The sequence below is a fragment of the Phyllopteryx taeniolatus genome, chromosome 19, assembly GCF_024500385.1.
Source record: "Phyllopteryx taeniolatus isolate TA_2022b chromosome 19, UOR_Ptae_1.2, whole genome shotgun sequence".
In the NCBI taxonomy this organism is placed as follows: Eukaryota; Metazoa; Chordata; class Actinopteri; order Syngnathiformes; family Syngnathidae; genus Phyllopteryx; species Phyllopteryx taeniolatus.
Window position 1 is genome coordinate 4997380 of NC_084520.1, and position 14126 is coordinate 5011505.

Here is a 14126-nt window from a genome sequence, read left to right on the forward strand (position 1 = left end):
CTCCTGGATGAGTCATAGCTTTTCTTTTGCGGTAATCTTTGTAGGCCGGCCACTTCTGGGAAAGTTTCCATGTTTGTTCCATGTGAGGATAATGGTTCTCCCTAAGGTTCGCTGGAATCCTAAATTTTAGAAATGTCTTTTGTAGCCCTTTCTAGACTGATAGATGTCTATTACTTTTTCTTCTCAACTGTTCTGGAATTTCTTTGGATTGTGTAATTTTGTTGGAGCTTTTTTAGAGCTTGATTTTGTCGGGACAGATTCTGCTTAAGAGATTTCTTGATTGAACAGATCTGGAGGTAAGCAGGGTTGGGTGTGACCAGTGAAAATTAAGAAAATATTGTGATTAGCCACAATTAATTCGATTTAACAAGGGGTGGGTAAATATTTCTTCACACAGGGCCAGGCAACGTTGAATAGTTTCCTTTTCCTTAATAAATGAACTATTTAAACACAGCATTTTAAGTTCACTTGGGTTAGATTTGTTTGATGTTTACATTTGTTTGATGGTCTTGAGCATCAAAGTGGGGAAACAATGAAAAAATATAAGAATTTGAAAAGGGGGCCAGTTCTACACAGCGGTCATCGAATCAGTCCTGTGTTCGTCCATCACAGTGTGGTTTGGTGCTGCTACAAAAAAGGACAAACTCCGATTGCAACGGACAATCAAAACTGCTGAAAGGATTGTTGGTACCCCCTATCCACCCTTGAGGACTTGCACGCTGCCAGAACTAAGACAAGAGCGTGCAAAATCCTCTCGGACCCTCTACATCCCGGTCATCGGCTCTTCCAGCTCCTTCCCTCAGGTAGGCGCTACCGATCAATGCAAACTAGAAGTAGCAGACATTCCTACAACTTCTTCCCTCTTGCAATAAACTTCTTAAACACCTAACCTACAATTCCATTACAACATGCTGGCAATTTTTTGACTTGAGTTTGTTGTCACATTTCTGTGGGGCCATTATACATTACTAGTGCACTCACTGTAGTAGTCTCGCCACGCTGCACTATTTGCATATCTGTTGTTGACCAATACTGGCCACTCGTGTTAGAGTAGCATCTGCTCCAATTGCACACTGATTGAGGAGTATCTGCAATATTTTCCCAATCAACATTGTCCAAGATTATCGCACTACTCACTTGAAGTCTCGGCGCCTTTTGCACAATGGTCATTGCACCGTACTATTGCAATATTAGTCTTTCGAACTGCTCTCAGTGCTAGAGGACTTTGCATCTTTTTGCACAATTGTCCCAAAAAAAAAATAATAATAATGTACCGGCATTACCAGATAACTAGCAACCCTTTATTGCTCAGTGACTGTTTTTTGTCAATGTCTTTATGTCTCAAAAGTGTTCTCTGTCAATTGACTGTCTGTTGTCATCCTAGAGAAGAAGAAGAATCATCTTTTATTGTCATGAACATGCATGCATGCACACGAAATTTGTTCTCTGCATTTAACCCATCACAGTGAACACATACACATGTTAGTGGAACACACTGGAGCAGGGGACAGCTGAAGCGCCCGGGGAGCATTTCAGGGTATCAGTGTCTTGCTCAAGGACACCACAGCCGTGAGTCCGGGGGATGTTGGCAGATGGTCCAGTCAGGGTTTTGAACCTAGGTCCCCCACGGTGGCAGGCGATGATCTTAACCATTGGGCGGCTCCAACTACCAGAGACAAATTTCTTGTGTGTTTTTTGGACATACTTGGCAAATAAAGATGATTCAGACTCTGATTCTGACATTTTGTAATTTGTTGCCAGTGTATTTAATGATTTCAATATAAGGGTATATATAAATTTATACGCTACTGTACTTACCCGATTGTGTTCTTTCCCGTCTCCATATATATAAATATATATATATATGATGCTTGGGTGATATAGGCTCCATCTCTCCTGTGATCCTAATGAGGTCACAGTGGTAAATAAAATGTACGGTATAGTGTCATGACCCATGCCCTGCAGCTCCTCCTTGGTGCATGGGCGGCGCTTTGCTCCCTGTCTCTTTCTCTCTCTCCCCCCACTCTCTCTTCCAGCAATCAGCATCACCTGTGCCGCATACCTGTCTTCAAGCTGCTCTGATTACGACCTGCATTTAAAGCCTGTCAAGCCCAGCAAGCCTTCGCCTGAGAATTGACAATTGGCTGTGACTCACTGGCCAACTCTCGTACTTCCAGGTTTCTTGCGGTATGACAGTAACTTTCCCACGACCTGCTACTCTACTTACCCGATTGTGTTCTTTCCTGTCTCCAGCGTTCCTCCCGTGCCTGCCTCGCCTCTCTACCTGCTCCAGCCTCTCCGCCAAGCCACTCCACCTGCTCCCGTTCCCAGTCCATGCTCGCTCCTTGACTTGCCAGTCTACATTCTGTCTTGGATATCCTTACCCACTGCCAACTTGCAATAAACCATTCTTAATTGACTCCCCACTCCCTCAGTCTGCTCTTGGGTTCAATCAGATCATGACAGAATTCTCAGGCCATGACGGACCCAGCGACTACACAAGTGTTGAGGGAAGCACTCGCCCACCAGGCCGCCCATATTGGCAGAAAAGACAAAGCCCTCTGCGAAATCATGGACTCATTAAACACTCTCACACAACAAGTATCCCTCCTGTCTTCCCAGACCCACTCCAGAAATCCACCTGTGAATATTCTTCCCGAGCCCGCAGCCTCCCTTACAAGATCAACCCCGCCTCCCTTACAAAGAGCCTCACGTTCCCCCTCCCGAACCTTACTCAGGGAACATTGGGTCATGTAGCCAATTTCTGTTAAACTGCACGCTAGACTTACAACCGCTGAGCTATCTGACTGACAGATCCAAAATTGCATACATAATCAACCTCCTGCGTGGAAGAGCTGCCAAATGGGCCATAGCGCTTTGGCATAATTCCTCCCCGGTACTCACCTCATTAGATTAATTTATGTCCGAACTCAAGAAGGTTTTCAATCACCCCATTCAGGGTAAGGAAGCCACTCGGCGTCTCCTCGGTCTCACCCAAGGTTCAAGTTTCGTGGCATCTTAAGCTATTGATTTCCGGATACTCGCGTGTGAATGTGGGTGGGATGACGCAGTGCTAAGAGGAATTTTTTTCAAGGGGTTATCAGAACAACTTAAAGATGAGCTCGCGACCAGGGATGACCACCTCCCTCGAGAATTTAGTTTCATTAGCGATAAAACTTGACAACTGCGAGAGCTCGTGAGCGGGGAACTACGACCCGTAGTTCCACTTCTCCCATGGGGGCTGCGCCTCGCATGACTCCGCTGCACACGGAACCTCTGGCAGCCTCCTCTTCACCCCCCACTGGACCAGAGGTGCCAATGCAATTAGGTAGGACCCGGTTAGACCCCCAGGAACGACAACGCCGTGTAACTCAGAAAGTGTACATCTATTGTAGGCAGCCTGGACACTTTATTGCCACCTGCGTTCTCAAGTCAAAAGACCGGGCTCACCGTGACCTGAGAGCGTCGTGGTGAGCCAAATCAACACTTCCCAAAGCTCGCCCTCTCATGTGACCCTTCCTACATGCATTCTTGGTCCAGTTCACAATACAGCAGTCTCTGCCCTCATTGACTCGAGCGGCGATGACAACTTCATCCATGAGGGCTTGCCGTGTCAGCTCCAGCTTCCACTTGAGCCCCTCCCGTCTCCTAAGAAGGTCAAGCTCTGGACGGGCGACTCATCTCCCCTGTAACCCACCAAACTGTACCAATCAACCTGCTCATTTCTGGAAATCACCGCGAAACACTTTACAATTATTTGTCATTGCTTCCCCGGAGACACCACTTGTCCTTGGCATCCCGTGGCTCAAACAACACAACCCTGCCATAGATTGGACCCACCTGTCTATCACTGGTTGGAGTCATTTGTCATTCCCACTGTCTCCTTTTGGCCACCCCGTCCTCCACCACACCACAGCCACCAGTAACATCCACCGATCTCCCCCGAGATCTCTCTTGATGATATACTCATCTTCTCCCGTTCCCTCGAAGAACACTGCCAGCATGTCCGTCAAGTGCTCCAGCGCCTTCTTGAGTACTGTCTTTTCATGAAACCTGAGAAATGTGAATTCCACCTCACCTCCATTCACTTCTTGGGATACAGCATCGCCAAGAGACAGTTGCAACCCGACCCAGCAAAGATTCAAGCAGTCATCGACTGGCCCTCCACCCGCAAGGAGCTTCAACGTTTTCTTGGTTTCGCCAATTTCTATCGAGGTTTCATCCGTGACTACAGCAAGGTTGCCGTACCTCTCATCTCTATCAGCTCACCTTTCCACTAGACCCCCGCTGCATCACAAGCATTCAAACTCCTCAAGGAACTGTTCACCAGTGCTCCCATCCTACGACACCCTGACCCCTCCCTCCAGTTCGTGGTGGAGGTTGATGCATCTGACATTGGAGCAGCAGCCGTCCTCTCCCAGTGGGACCCTGCCTCCCAAAAAACTTCATCCTTATGCCTTTTTCTCCCATCGCCTGTCCACATCTGAGCAAAACTATAATGTCGGGAACCGTGAGCTGCTTGCCATCATGTGTAGGCGCTGGTTGGAGGGGACCGTTAAACCCTTCATATGGACTGACCACAAGAACCTGGCTTATCTCCGTTCAGCCAAGCGTATTAATCCCCAGCAAGCCCGTTGGTTTTTATTTCTTAGCCAGTTCAATTTCTGCCTCTCCTTCTGCCCCGGTTCACGCAATGGCAAACCTGATGCCCTCTCCCGGATGTATGCACCTTCCTCCAGCCCAACTGAACCAGAACCCATCCTCCCCTCCACGTGCTTGGAGTAGCCACATGGAAAATTGAACAGGTGGTTTAAGAGGCTCAGAGGATTCACCCGGAACCCAAAACCAGTCCTCCTAACGGACTTTTAGTGCCCGATTCCGCACACTCTGACGTCCTTCAGTGGGCCCACAACTCCAAGCTCACCTGGCATCACCCGCACCATGCACTTCATCCAGCAACACTTCTGGTGGCCCAGCCAAGTCAAAGACACCTTAGTTTATCCTAGCCTGCTCCGTCTGTCTCCGAGGTAAGGCTTCACATCAACCCCGAGGCGCCCTTGGTCCCACATCTCCCTGGATTTTGTCACCAGCCTACCCCCATCTGAAGGTAACACAGTCATCCTCACCATTATTGATCGGTTCTCTAAGTGTGGACACTATGTACCTCTTCCCAAATTGCCTTCAGACTTTGAGACTGTTAACCTTCTTATCCTCCATGTATTCAGACTTAATGGAATCCCTATTGGCATAGTATCCGACCAGGTTCCTCAGTTCTCATCCCAGGTCTGGAAGGAATTCTGCAAGGCAGTGGGCGCAATGGCCAGTCTGTCTCTTCCGGCTACCATCCCCAAACCAATGGCCAGACAGAGCGGGCAAATCATAACCTGGAATCCGCTCTTGGTTGCGTTGCTGTTTGGCACCCTGCCTCATGGTGCACCTTCCTCCCATGAGTGGAATATGCTCACAACTCCCTCACCGGCTCCACCACAAGTATGATTCCTTTTATGGCATGTTACGGTTCCCAACTGCCATTGTTCAAAGATCAAGAACACACAGTGGCGGTTCCCGCGGTGAGGGAGCATCTTCGACGGGTCCAGTCTGTATGGAAGGACATCAGGGATGTGTTAACTCAGCCGGCGGATCTTCATCGATCTCCTACTCCGGAATACAATGTGGGTCAGATGGTCTGGCTCTCCTCCCGTGACCTTCCGCTCCAAACGGAATCCCGTAAACTCACTGCTTGCTACATTGGTCCATTCACTGTGACCAAACTCATTAATCCCACCTCGGTTCAGTTAAAATTTCCCCAATCCTTCAATATCCATCCAACATTCCACGTGTACCTGCTTAAACCGGTGACCACCTTCACTCTTAGCCCTCTGGCCGTAGCTCCTCCACCCCCAGTGTCATCGATGACCATCCTGCCTTCACGGTGCCCCGGGGCAGAGGGTTTAAATTTTTGGTGGACTGGGAGGGATATTGCCCTGAAGAACGATCATGGATTTCGTGCAAATTGATTTTGGACGACTCCCTTATAAGGGACTTCTGTGCCGCTCACCCTGGGAAGCCTGGTGGGATGCCTGGAGGCGTCCGTTGAGAGTGGGGTACTGACCCATGTCCTGCAGTTCCTCCTTGGGGCATGGGTGGTGCTTTGCGACCTCTCCCCCTCTCTCTCTTCCAGCAATAAGCATCACCTGTGCCGCACACCTGTCTTCAAGTTGCTCTGATTATGACCTGCATTTCAAGCCTGTCAAGACCACCAAGCCTTCGCCTGAGAATTGACAATTGTCTGTGACTCACCGGCCGACTCTCTTACTTCCAGGTTTCTTGTGGTATGACAGTAACTTTCCCATGACCCACTTATGGACTTACCCGATTGTGTTCTTTCCCATCTCCAGCATTCCTCCCGTGCCTCTCTGCCTGCTCCAGCCTCGCCGACAAGCCACTCACTCCAGCTGCTTCCGCTCCCGCTCAATCCTTGGTCCACATCCTGTTTTGGATATCCTTACCCTGTGCTAACTTGCAGTAAACATTCTTAATCTACTCCCTCCACCTCAGTCTGCTCTTGGGTCCAATCCAACTCAGATCGTGACATTTACAAAACATTAAAAATATGCAGTAGTACAGGACATTAAAAATACACTATCTGGGTAGTTTGGACAGTTCCTCATTTAATAGCACCAGTGTTGGAATCATGTAACTTTGACCCCCACAGCCCAAACAACAATGGCCCCCTGCAGTGTAACCTTTTCCAGTTGAAGATAAAAAGCACTGGAAAGTGGGTCCAAAATGGTAGTGTAGGTCACTAGTCATATGGCTAATGATCTCTTATTAGTTTTTTATTAGTGATGTGAGTGTGGGATAGAAGAGCCCCAGAATGCATAAACTGCTGGTATCTGTATGTACTGTACCTGTACATTGATTCAGCTTCTTTATCATCTACTGAACCATAACCATGTATTTGCCAGTTCCATATCCGTTGGCTTCAACCTACAATGGGTTTAAATATAAATTATACTTTGCAAACTGAAAATAAAATGTCTGCGTTCTAGTGCTTTAAACATGTCAAGGAGAATATGTTTAGCAAAGTATCTGTACAAGAGATGGGATCAAAAAGAGTGAAGAGAATACAATGTGTGAAACCTCACCAGCGGTTTTAATATTCCCACAGAGAGACAAACAGACATAAAATCGATCACTTTATTTTTGTTCCTTGTATGAAAATTAGAAATAAGGTTACACTTCAAGTCTCAGGTTTCATTTCTCCTTCAGCCACCTTGAAAATAATCTCATCTCTCATCTGTTAGTCATAGATACAGCGATGGTACGGTACATCTGGGAGGGACCAGTAAAAAAGTGTCCTTTCTGTGCGGCACATATTTTCTTCATTCATCCATCCGTCCATTTTCTGAGCCGCTTCTCCTCACTAGGGTCGCGGGCGTGCTGGAGCCCATCCCAGCTATCATCGGGCAGGAGGCGGGGTACACCCTGCACTGGTTGCCAGCCAATCGCAGGGCACATACAAACAAACAACATTCGCACTTACATTCACACCTACGGGCAATTTAGAGTTGTCAATGAACCTACCATGCATGTTTTTGGGATGTGGGAGCGCCCGGAGAAAACCCACGCAGGCACGGGGAGAACATGCAAACTCCAGACAGGCGGGGCCGGGGATTGAATCCCGGACCTCAGAACTGTGAGGCAGGCGCTCTAACTAGTCTACCACCGTGCCGCTGTGTTAACAGAAATAAATAACAAATCTATACAGAAAAGTTTTTTTTTTTTTTTACTTTTTACTTAATTGTACAAATAATTTTGACAATGGGTGCCCTTTTTGGCTTGAGCAAATACCCCCAAAAATGTCTGTGCATTTGCCTGGTAGAGTTAATAAATAGTTTGGTAGTAAATGAAGCCCCACTTGTTAAGTGAAATTGGTGTGTGTGTGTGTGTGTGTGTGTGTGTGTGTGTGCGGGGGGGGGGGGGGGGGGGGGGGGTATTTGTTTTTGCCAGTGTGTCTTCTGCATGTTCCACATACAAGGTTCTGCACTTAAACTGACGTGTAATTCAGCTTGGTCAGGAAGTGCTGACCAAACCCATGCTTTGTGGGGGCTCACGTGTGTCACAGTTCAGTCTTTTTTTTTTTTTTAGATACATGTTTCAACATGCAGCAGACATCCCTTGCTCTGCCCCTGGTTGTCTTGGTAACAAAATCCACATCGCCATTGGCCTAGCAGTATATGGGGTGGTTCACTTGCATGAGACAGAAGCAGGCTTATTTCAGCTTTACAAAAAAAATGAGTGTGAGATATATTTCTTGATTCGTGTGGTATTTCAACAAAAGCATGTCACAGACATTAAAATGTTATTTCTTTGAATTCAGATTAGATTCAGAAATAACTATAAAACAGGTGACAGTATCGCTTTGTAAACAACTTCCCATCAAGATACTTTTACGGTACTTTATTTTAGTTTCATTTAGTTCTACTTTTAACTTTTGTTTTTTTTAAACATACGTGTCGATGACATTTAGAAATGGAATGAATCAACAAATTTACATTTTTTCCATGTAAAAAAGAAAGAAAAGGAAATTAGAATAACTTGGCAGCATCACTGAACAGATTCCACTCTTTGATCATTGGAAAAATATAGCATATTGGCTGTGAGAATAAGTATCTAAGACAATTGCCAAAACACTCCTCAGTGTATGTGTCGATCTCTGTTGTCTGGACGTGAACATACTGACAAAACCAAGCCTTCTAGTTCTTACCAGTCTTGGATTTTCCCACAGCCTTCTGGATAACTGTGTTCAGAGGGAGGTTGTAAAGCCCTTCTGATCAAGCTTGCCAATAGATTGTAATCAATCCATGTCAAGCAGCCTATTATTCGTTCAAGCACCGTCGCCGGGAGGATTTCACTGTACTGTTCTCTCAGACTTTGCCAGTCATGGGAGAGTTGCACTTGCGCTCGCAGCATCTCGCGCTCATTATTTGATACACATAGGCTCACCGATGTCAGCACGGATATCAACATGTCACAATCCTCTCCTCCCCATTGTGTGTGCACGTGTGTGTGCCAGCCATTGTTTATAAATGAACTGAGACCATATATGGACCCTTATTAATCTGGTTTGGCTGGCCAACTTTGACAGAAGTCAAGGTTCTCCAATAGCCAGTGGCGTGCCAAGGAGTGTGTGTGTGTGTATATGTGTGTGTGTGTGTGGGTGCAAGAAAAAGCTCCAATTGCGCAAACACGCACAATTATATATTCAAAACAGCACACATTAATCCATCCATCCATCCATTTTCTGAGCCGCTTCTCCTCACTAGGGTCGCGGGCGTACTGGAGCCTATCCCAGCTATCATCGGACAGGAGGCGGGGTACACCCTGAACTGGTTGCCAGCCAATCGCAGGGCACATACAAACAAACAACCATTCGCAGTCACATTCACACCTACGGGCAATTTAGAGTTGTCAATTAACCTAGCATGCATGTTTTTTAGGATGTGGGAGGAAACCGGAGTGCCCGGAGAAAACCCACACAGGCACGGGGAGAACATGCAAACTCCACACAGGCGGGGCCGGGGATTGAACCCCGCTCCTCAGAACTGCGAGGCTGACGCTCTAACCAGTCGTCCACCGTGCCGCCCGCACACATTAATAGTAAAGGAAAATTACATTGACAATAATTAAAGTCATGACTGACTATATACCATTAAAACTTGACTTGCTCTACGTAAACACATGGATTTTCCTAACATTAGGAATATTTAGTATTTTTATTTTTTTTTTAAATTGTGGGGATATTTTGAGACTATCGTGTCTCTAATGCAACTACATGTTTGCAAAGATTCAGAATGTGTCAGAATAGACCTCTTAACGAGCTGCATGTCTTTTCTGTGGCATGTCCTTCCTTGCAGCATACCCAGTCTATCCAACCACCACTCATTAATTTGGTGATATATTAAAGATAATGGTTGAGTTTCTATATCACCCTGTCTCCACTAATAGATATTGGTGTTTTCAGTTCTAGCTTTTTGTGTTTGGTTTGAGGCCATATGACAGCTCATTTTATTTAAACTAGTAAATATGCAGTTTTTATTCACCCTAATGAGCAGCAGCTCATCAGTTGATGATCTTGGCCACATTCTGTCATTATATTTCAGGTAATTAGCCTTCTCTTTCCAGTAACTATGAGCGAAAGAGTTGCTAACAGTAGACCGTAGGATGTTCTCCTAACTCATTTCTTTATATGCTATGAAAAAAATATGGTACATAACAATTTGATAATTCCAGCAATTAATTACAGTGCATTTCGCCGGAGTGTCCTTCACCATTTATAGAGTGTCAGATTTGTTTGTAAAAGTCAATGAATGATTTCGGGAAGTGTTTTGTTTCCATACATAAATAACTGTAGTTTCAAGGCAAAATTCTAAACATACAAAATATTGCACATCCATTACAGGCAGTATCAGGAATTACTGATCGTCTGTAGCCTTCTAGAAAATGTGTCCTAAAGATCAATGACTGTAATTTTGCAAAGATGCAAAATATGTACAACCAATTTGGAGAATGTAAAGCTACCCATGATCCTAATCAATTGTTTTGGGTCCATCTTTTTCTAACGTAAAGTCGAATCAATGCAGTGAAAGGGAAGATTAAAATATGCATATTTAAGGAAGAATGAGGTCTGTAATAATTTGATGTACAGCATTAGGAATGTGTGGGTGTGTGTGTGCGTGCGGGAGTGCGTGTGTGCATGCTTGCACATGCATGCATGTGCAAGCATTCTGGTGGTAGATGTAGATGAGTTTTCTCAGTGCTGAAGGGGGAATGGGCTGCGGTTGGCTGACCTGCCTGCAGACCAGTCTGCGGAAAAGAACAACTTTTTAAATTACCAATACATCACTGTCACGGCCGCACAGACGAGGGTGACAGTGCTGTGATCACAAGCACGCTCACACATAGCTCTCTCCTCACTTAAAAAACTCAATCGCATGTTTGAAGACATGTGTACGCGGCTCTTTGTGTGACACAAACATAAACAATTAAATTTTGAAGACTCTTTTGAAGCTGCAGTGTGACTGCGGAATCAACAGCAGCTGCCATGACTTTTCCCTCACGCTCTTTTCCTGTCATTTTCTTCCTCATCTCCTCCCTCTCACTCTCACTGTGTCTCCTCATCTAACAAGATGCTTCTTAATTGCTGGTAATGAAACTGCTCATGGATTACAAAGTGGGAGAAGTACCAGTAGCATATGTTTCAGTTTGCTTCAAAAAAAAAAAAAAACCTGAGCCATTCCAGGGCTAAAGGCCATCAAGAATGACAGATGCTCGGCACATGTCACTTCATTACTTCTCTGGTTTGCCTTCTCACTCAAATAACAATCTGTGGATTTGGGGAATGCATGTCAAACACACATTGTTGCACATACATTACAAACTCTCCGTAATGAGCAGCAATGCAGCTTATCGCAGCAGATTGTCTGCTTGGATGTTTGAGAGGTTGTTACAATAGATGTGCAGCAGAGGAAGCGTGACGTAATGAGGCATACACCCACGTTCAGATGGGATAGGCTCCCAACCAAGCCCTGATGAGGACAAGAGCTATAGAAAGTGGATGGATGGAAGGATGCGCAAGCTAATGAAATCCAATTCAAGAGTTTTATATATAATTATACCTCTATTATTTACAGTGCTGGGGAGCAACTAATTACATGTGTGTAATTAGATTGTGTCATTTAATTACAAAATGTATGTAATTGCAATCCATTACATTACTGGGAGAAAATGTGTAATTAAATTACACTTGCTTTTAGAATTTTCTATGATTACAATTTTAGTTATATTTGAAAAATAGTTGCAAAAGCTCAGATTTTTTGCCCCTATCACTTCGTCCTTCTTAAGCCGATGCTTGTGATTGGCTCTCTCTGGTCATGTGCCATTCTGCTGCAGTATCAAACATGACATATTTTTACAAATATCTTTGTTATCTTTCTTCTCAGCGTTGGCCGACTGGTTAGCACGTCTGTCTCACAGTTCTGAGGACTGGGGTTCAAATCCCGGCCCCGCCTGGGTGGTATTCCTCCCACATCCCAAAAACATGCAGGGTAGATTAATTGAATACTCTAAATTGCCCGTAGGTGTGAATGTGAGTGCGAATGGTTGTTTGTTTCTATGTGCCCTGCGATTGGCTGGCGACCAGTTCAGGGTGTACCCCGCCTCTCACCCGAAGATAGCTGGGATAGGCTCCGGCACCCCCGCGACCCTAGTGAGGAGAAGCGGGACGGAAGATGAATGAATGAATCTTTGTTCTCATATAAAGCAATATTGTCTAAATTGTGCACATTTGTCATCAGGTCAACATGCTATTGTATGATGGTTTTTCACATGCTGTACACACTTAATGCAACAAACATTTTTATGATGTACAGTATTTACATTTCATCATGTTTTCAAGCAGTTTATTATTTTGTAAAGAACAATATATAGTTAATTTCAAAATAATGATCCATGGTTATAATCCACTTTTTGGGAGGAAACATCTGAGGGTCATGTTGCTCCATTCATTTTAAAAGAAAAAAAGGCAGCAAAATGTCCTAATATATATATATATTATTTTGAAACAAAAAATAGTTACACCACTATTAGATTTTCAACAGGTTAATTGTAACCAACGACAAAGGAATCTTGCAAACATTGATTATTTATACCTTTTAAAAAGATGCATCATAATGAGCGTTCTTAATATTTTGATGCGCTCATGTAGCTAAATTAACCAAAGTATCAGAAACAGCTCTCAGTATAAGTCACTATAACAACTAGCCATCCACCTGTCCATTTTTATACCACTTATCCCGTGTTCACCGGTGGTGGTTCAAATCATATCCCGTTAATCCTCACTAGGGTCACACGGGAGATCTGGAGCTTATCCTTGATGACTTTGGGCATCCGAGTACACCCTTGCAAAATGTATAATTTCATCAGGGGCAAGAAGTGGGAGGTTTTTGACTAAGAAAGTCAATCTCCAGACTTAAACCTTATAGAGCAATAATTCTCAAAGAGTGTACCACTAGTGGTACATGGGCTTCCTGTAGTGGTACATGAAAAAAAATAAATAATCACTGCTAAAGTACAGTTCCGTTGTGATTAATTGTTAAGTTAATTTAACTTAAAGTTAAGTTCGATACATTAGCATTTAATCTTTTGGAACTCTTTATAATGTAAATTGAAAATGCATTCATAGTTCTGCTATTGTTTCTGAAGTTTTACATGGCTTTTATGCATGTTTTTTTTTTTTAAAGCATATTACTCTAAATTGACAGTCATGTGTCATCTAATAATGATCTTATTCTCAACATCAAAATAAATCCATAACACTGAGGCATCCCGAGCGATAGCTTCAATGGAATGATAGTGCTACCTGCTGGTAATTTATGGTACTGTCATTCTAATTTGCCTCAATTCTTTCATTTCGGCTCGCCTTTTTGTTGGTCTGTTTACTGATTTGGCTTAAGGTTCAATATCTTTATATGGTGTTCTCAATGGGAATTTGGATTTGGATGGAGTCAATTGTGTGGTCACACACGAGTCAGTCTCATTGTGAAACAATGGCAGTCAGATCAGTCTATGATCCATAAAAAAAATAAAAATAAACTGTAGGCGAATTTGATTTGGCTTGGGAGATTTTTAAATTTTTTTTAACTGCTTTACAGTTTTTTTAGTATGTGAGTGCACATCCTTCTGCAATGTGTACGACAAAGAATGGCAGCAACACTGTGATTTAAAAAAATCAATAGTTTACACTGAAAACACAATGTTTTGTCATCATTGTTCTTATGACTTCAGGGATTCGTGTACATAATAATGATTATATTCATGAAAAGCACATCTTTTTCAGGTACTCATGTTTTGTGATTAACTGTGCTTTTTCAAACACCCTATTGTTTGTTGTGCATTGGGAAATATGATGTAAACTTTAATTTTTAATAGTTAGTCAGTTAGTTTAATAGTTAATAGTTGTATTTCTGGATTGATAATCCACTCATCATGTGCGAAATTAAACAACCATCTCAATCTTTTGTTATCTTCCCATCATTTTTTCTCCCCCTCTGAGTGAGCTTGTT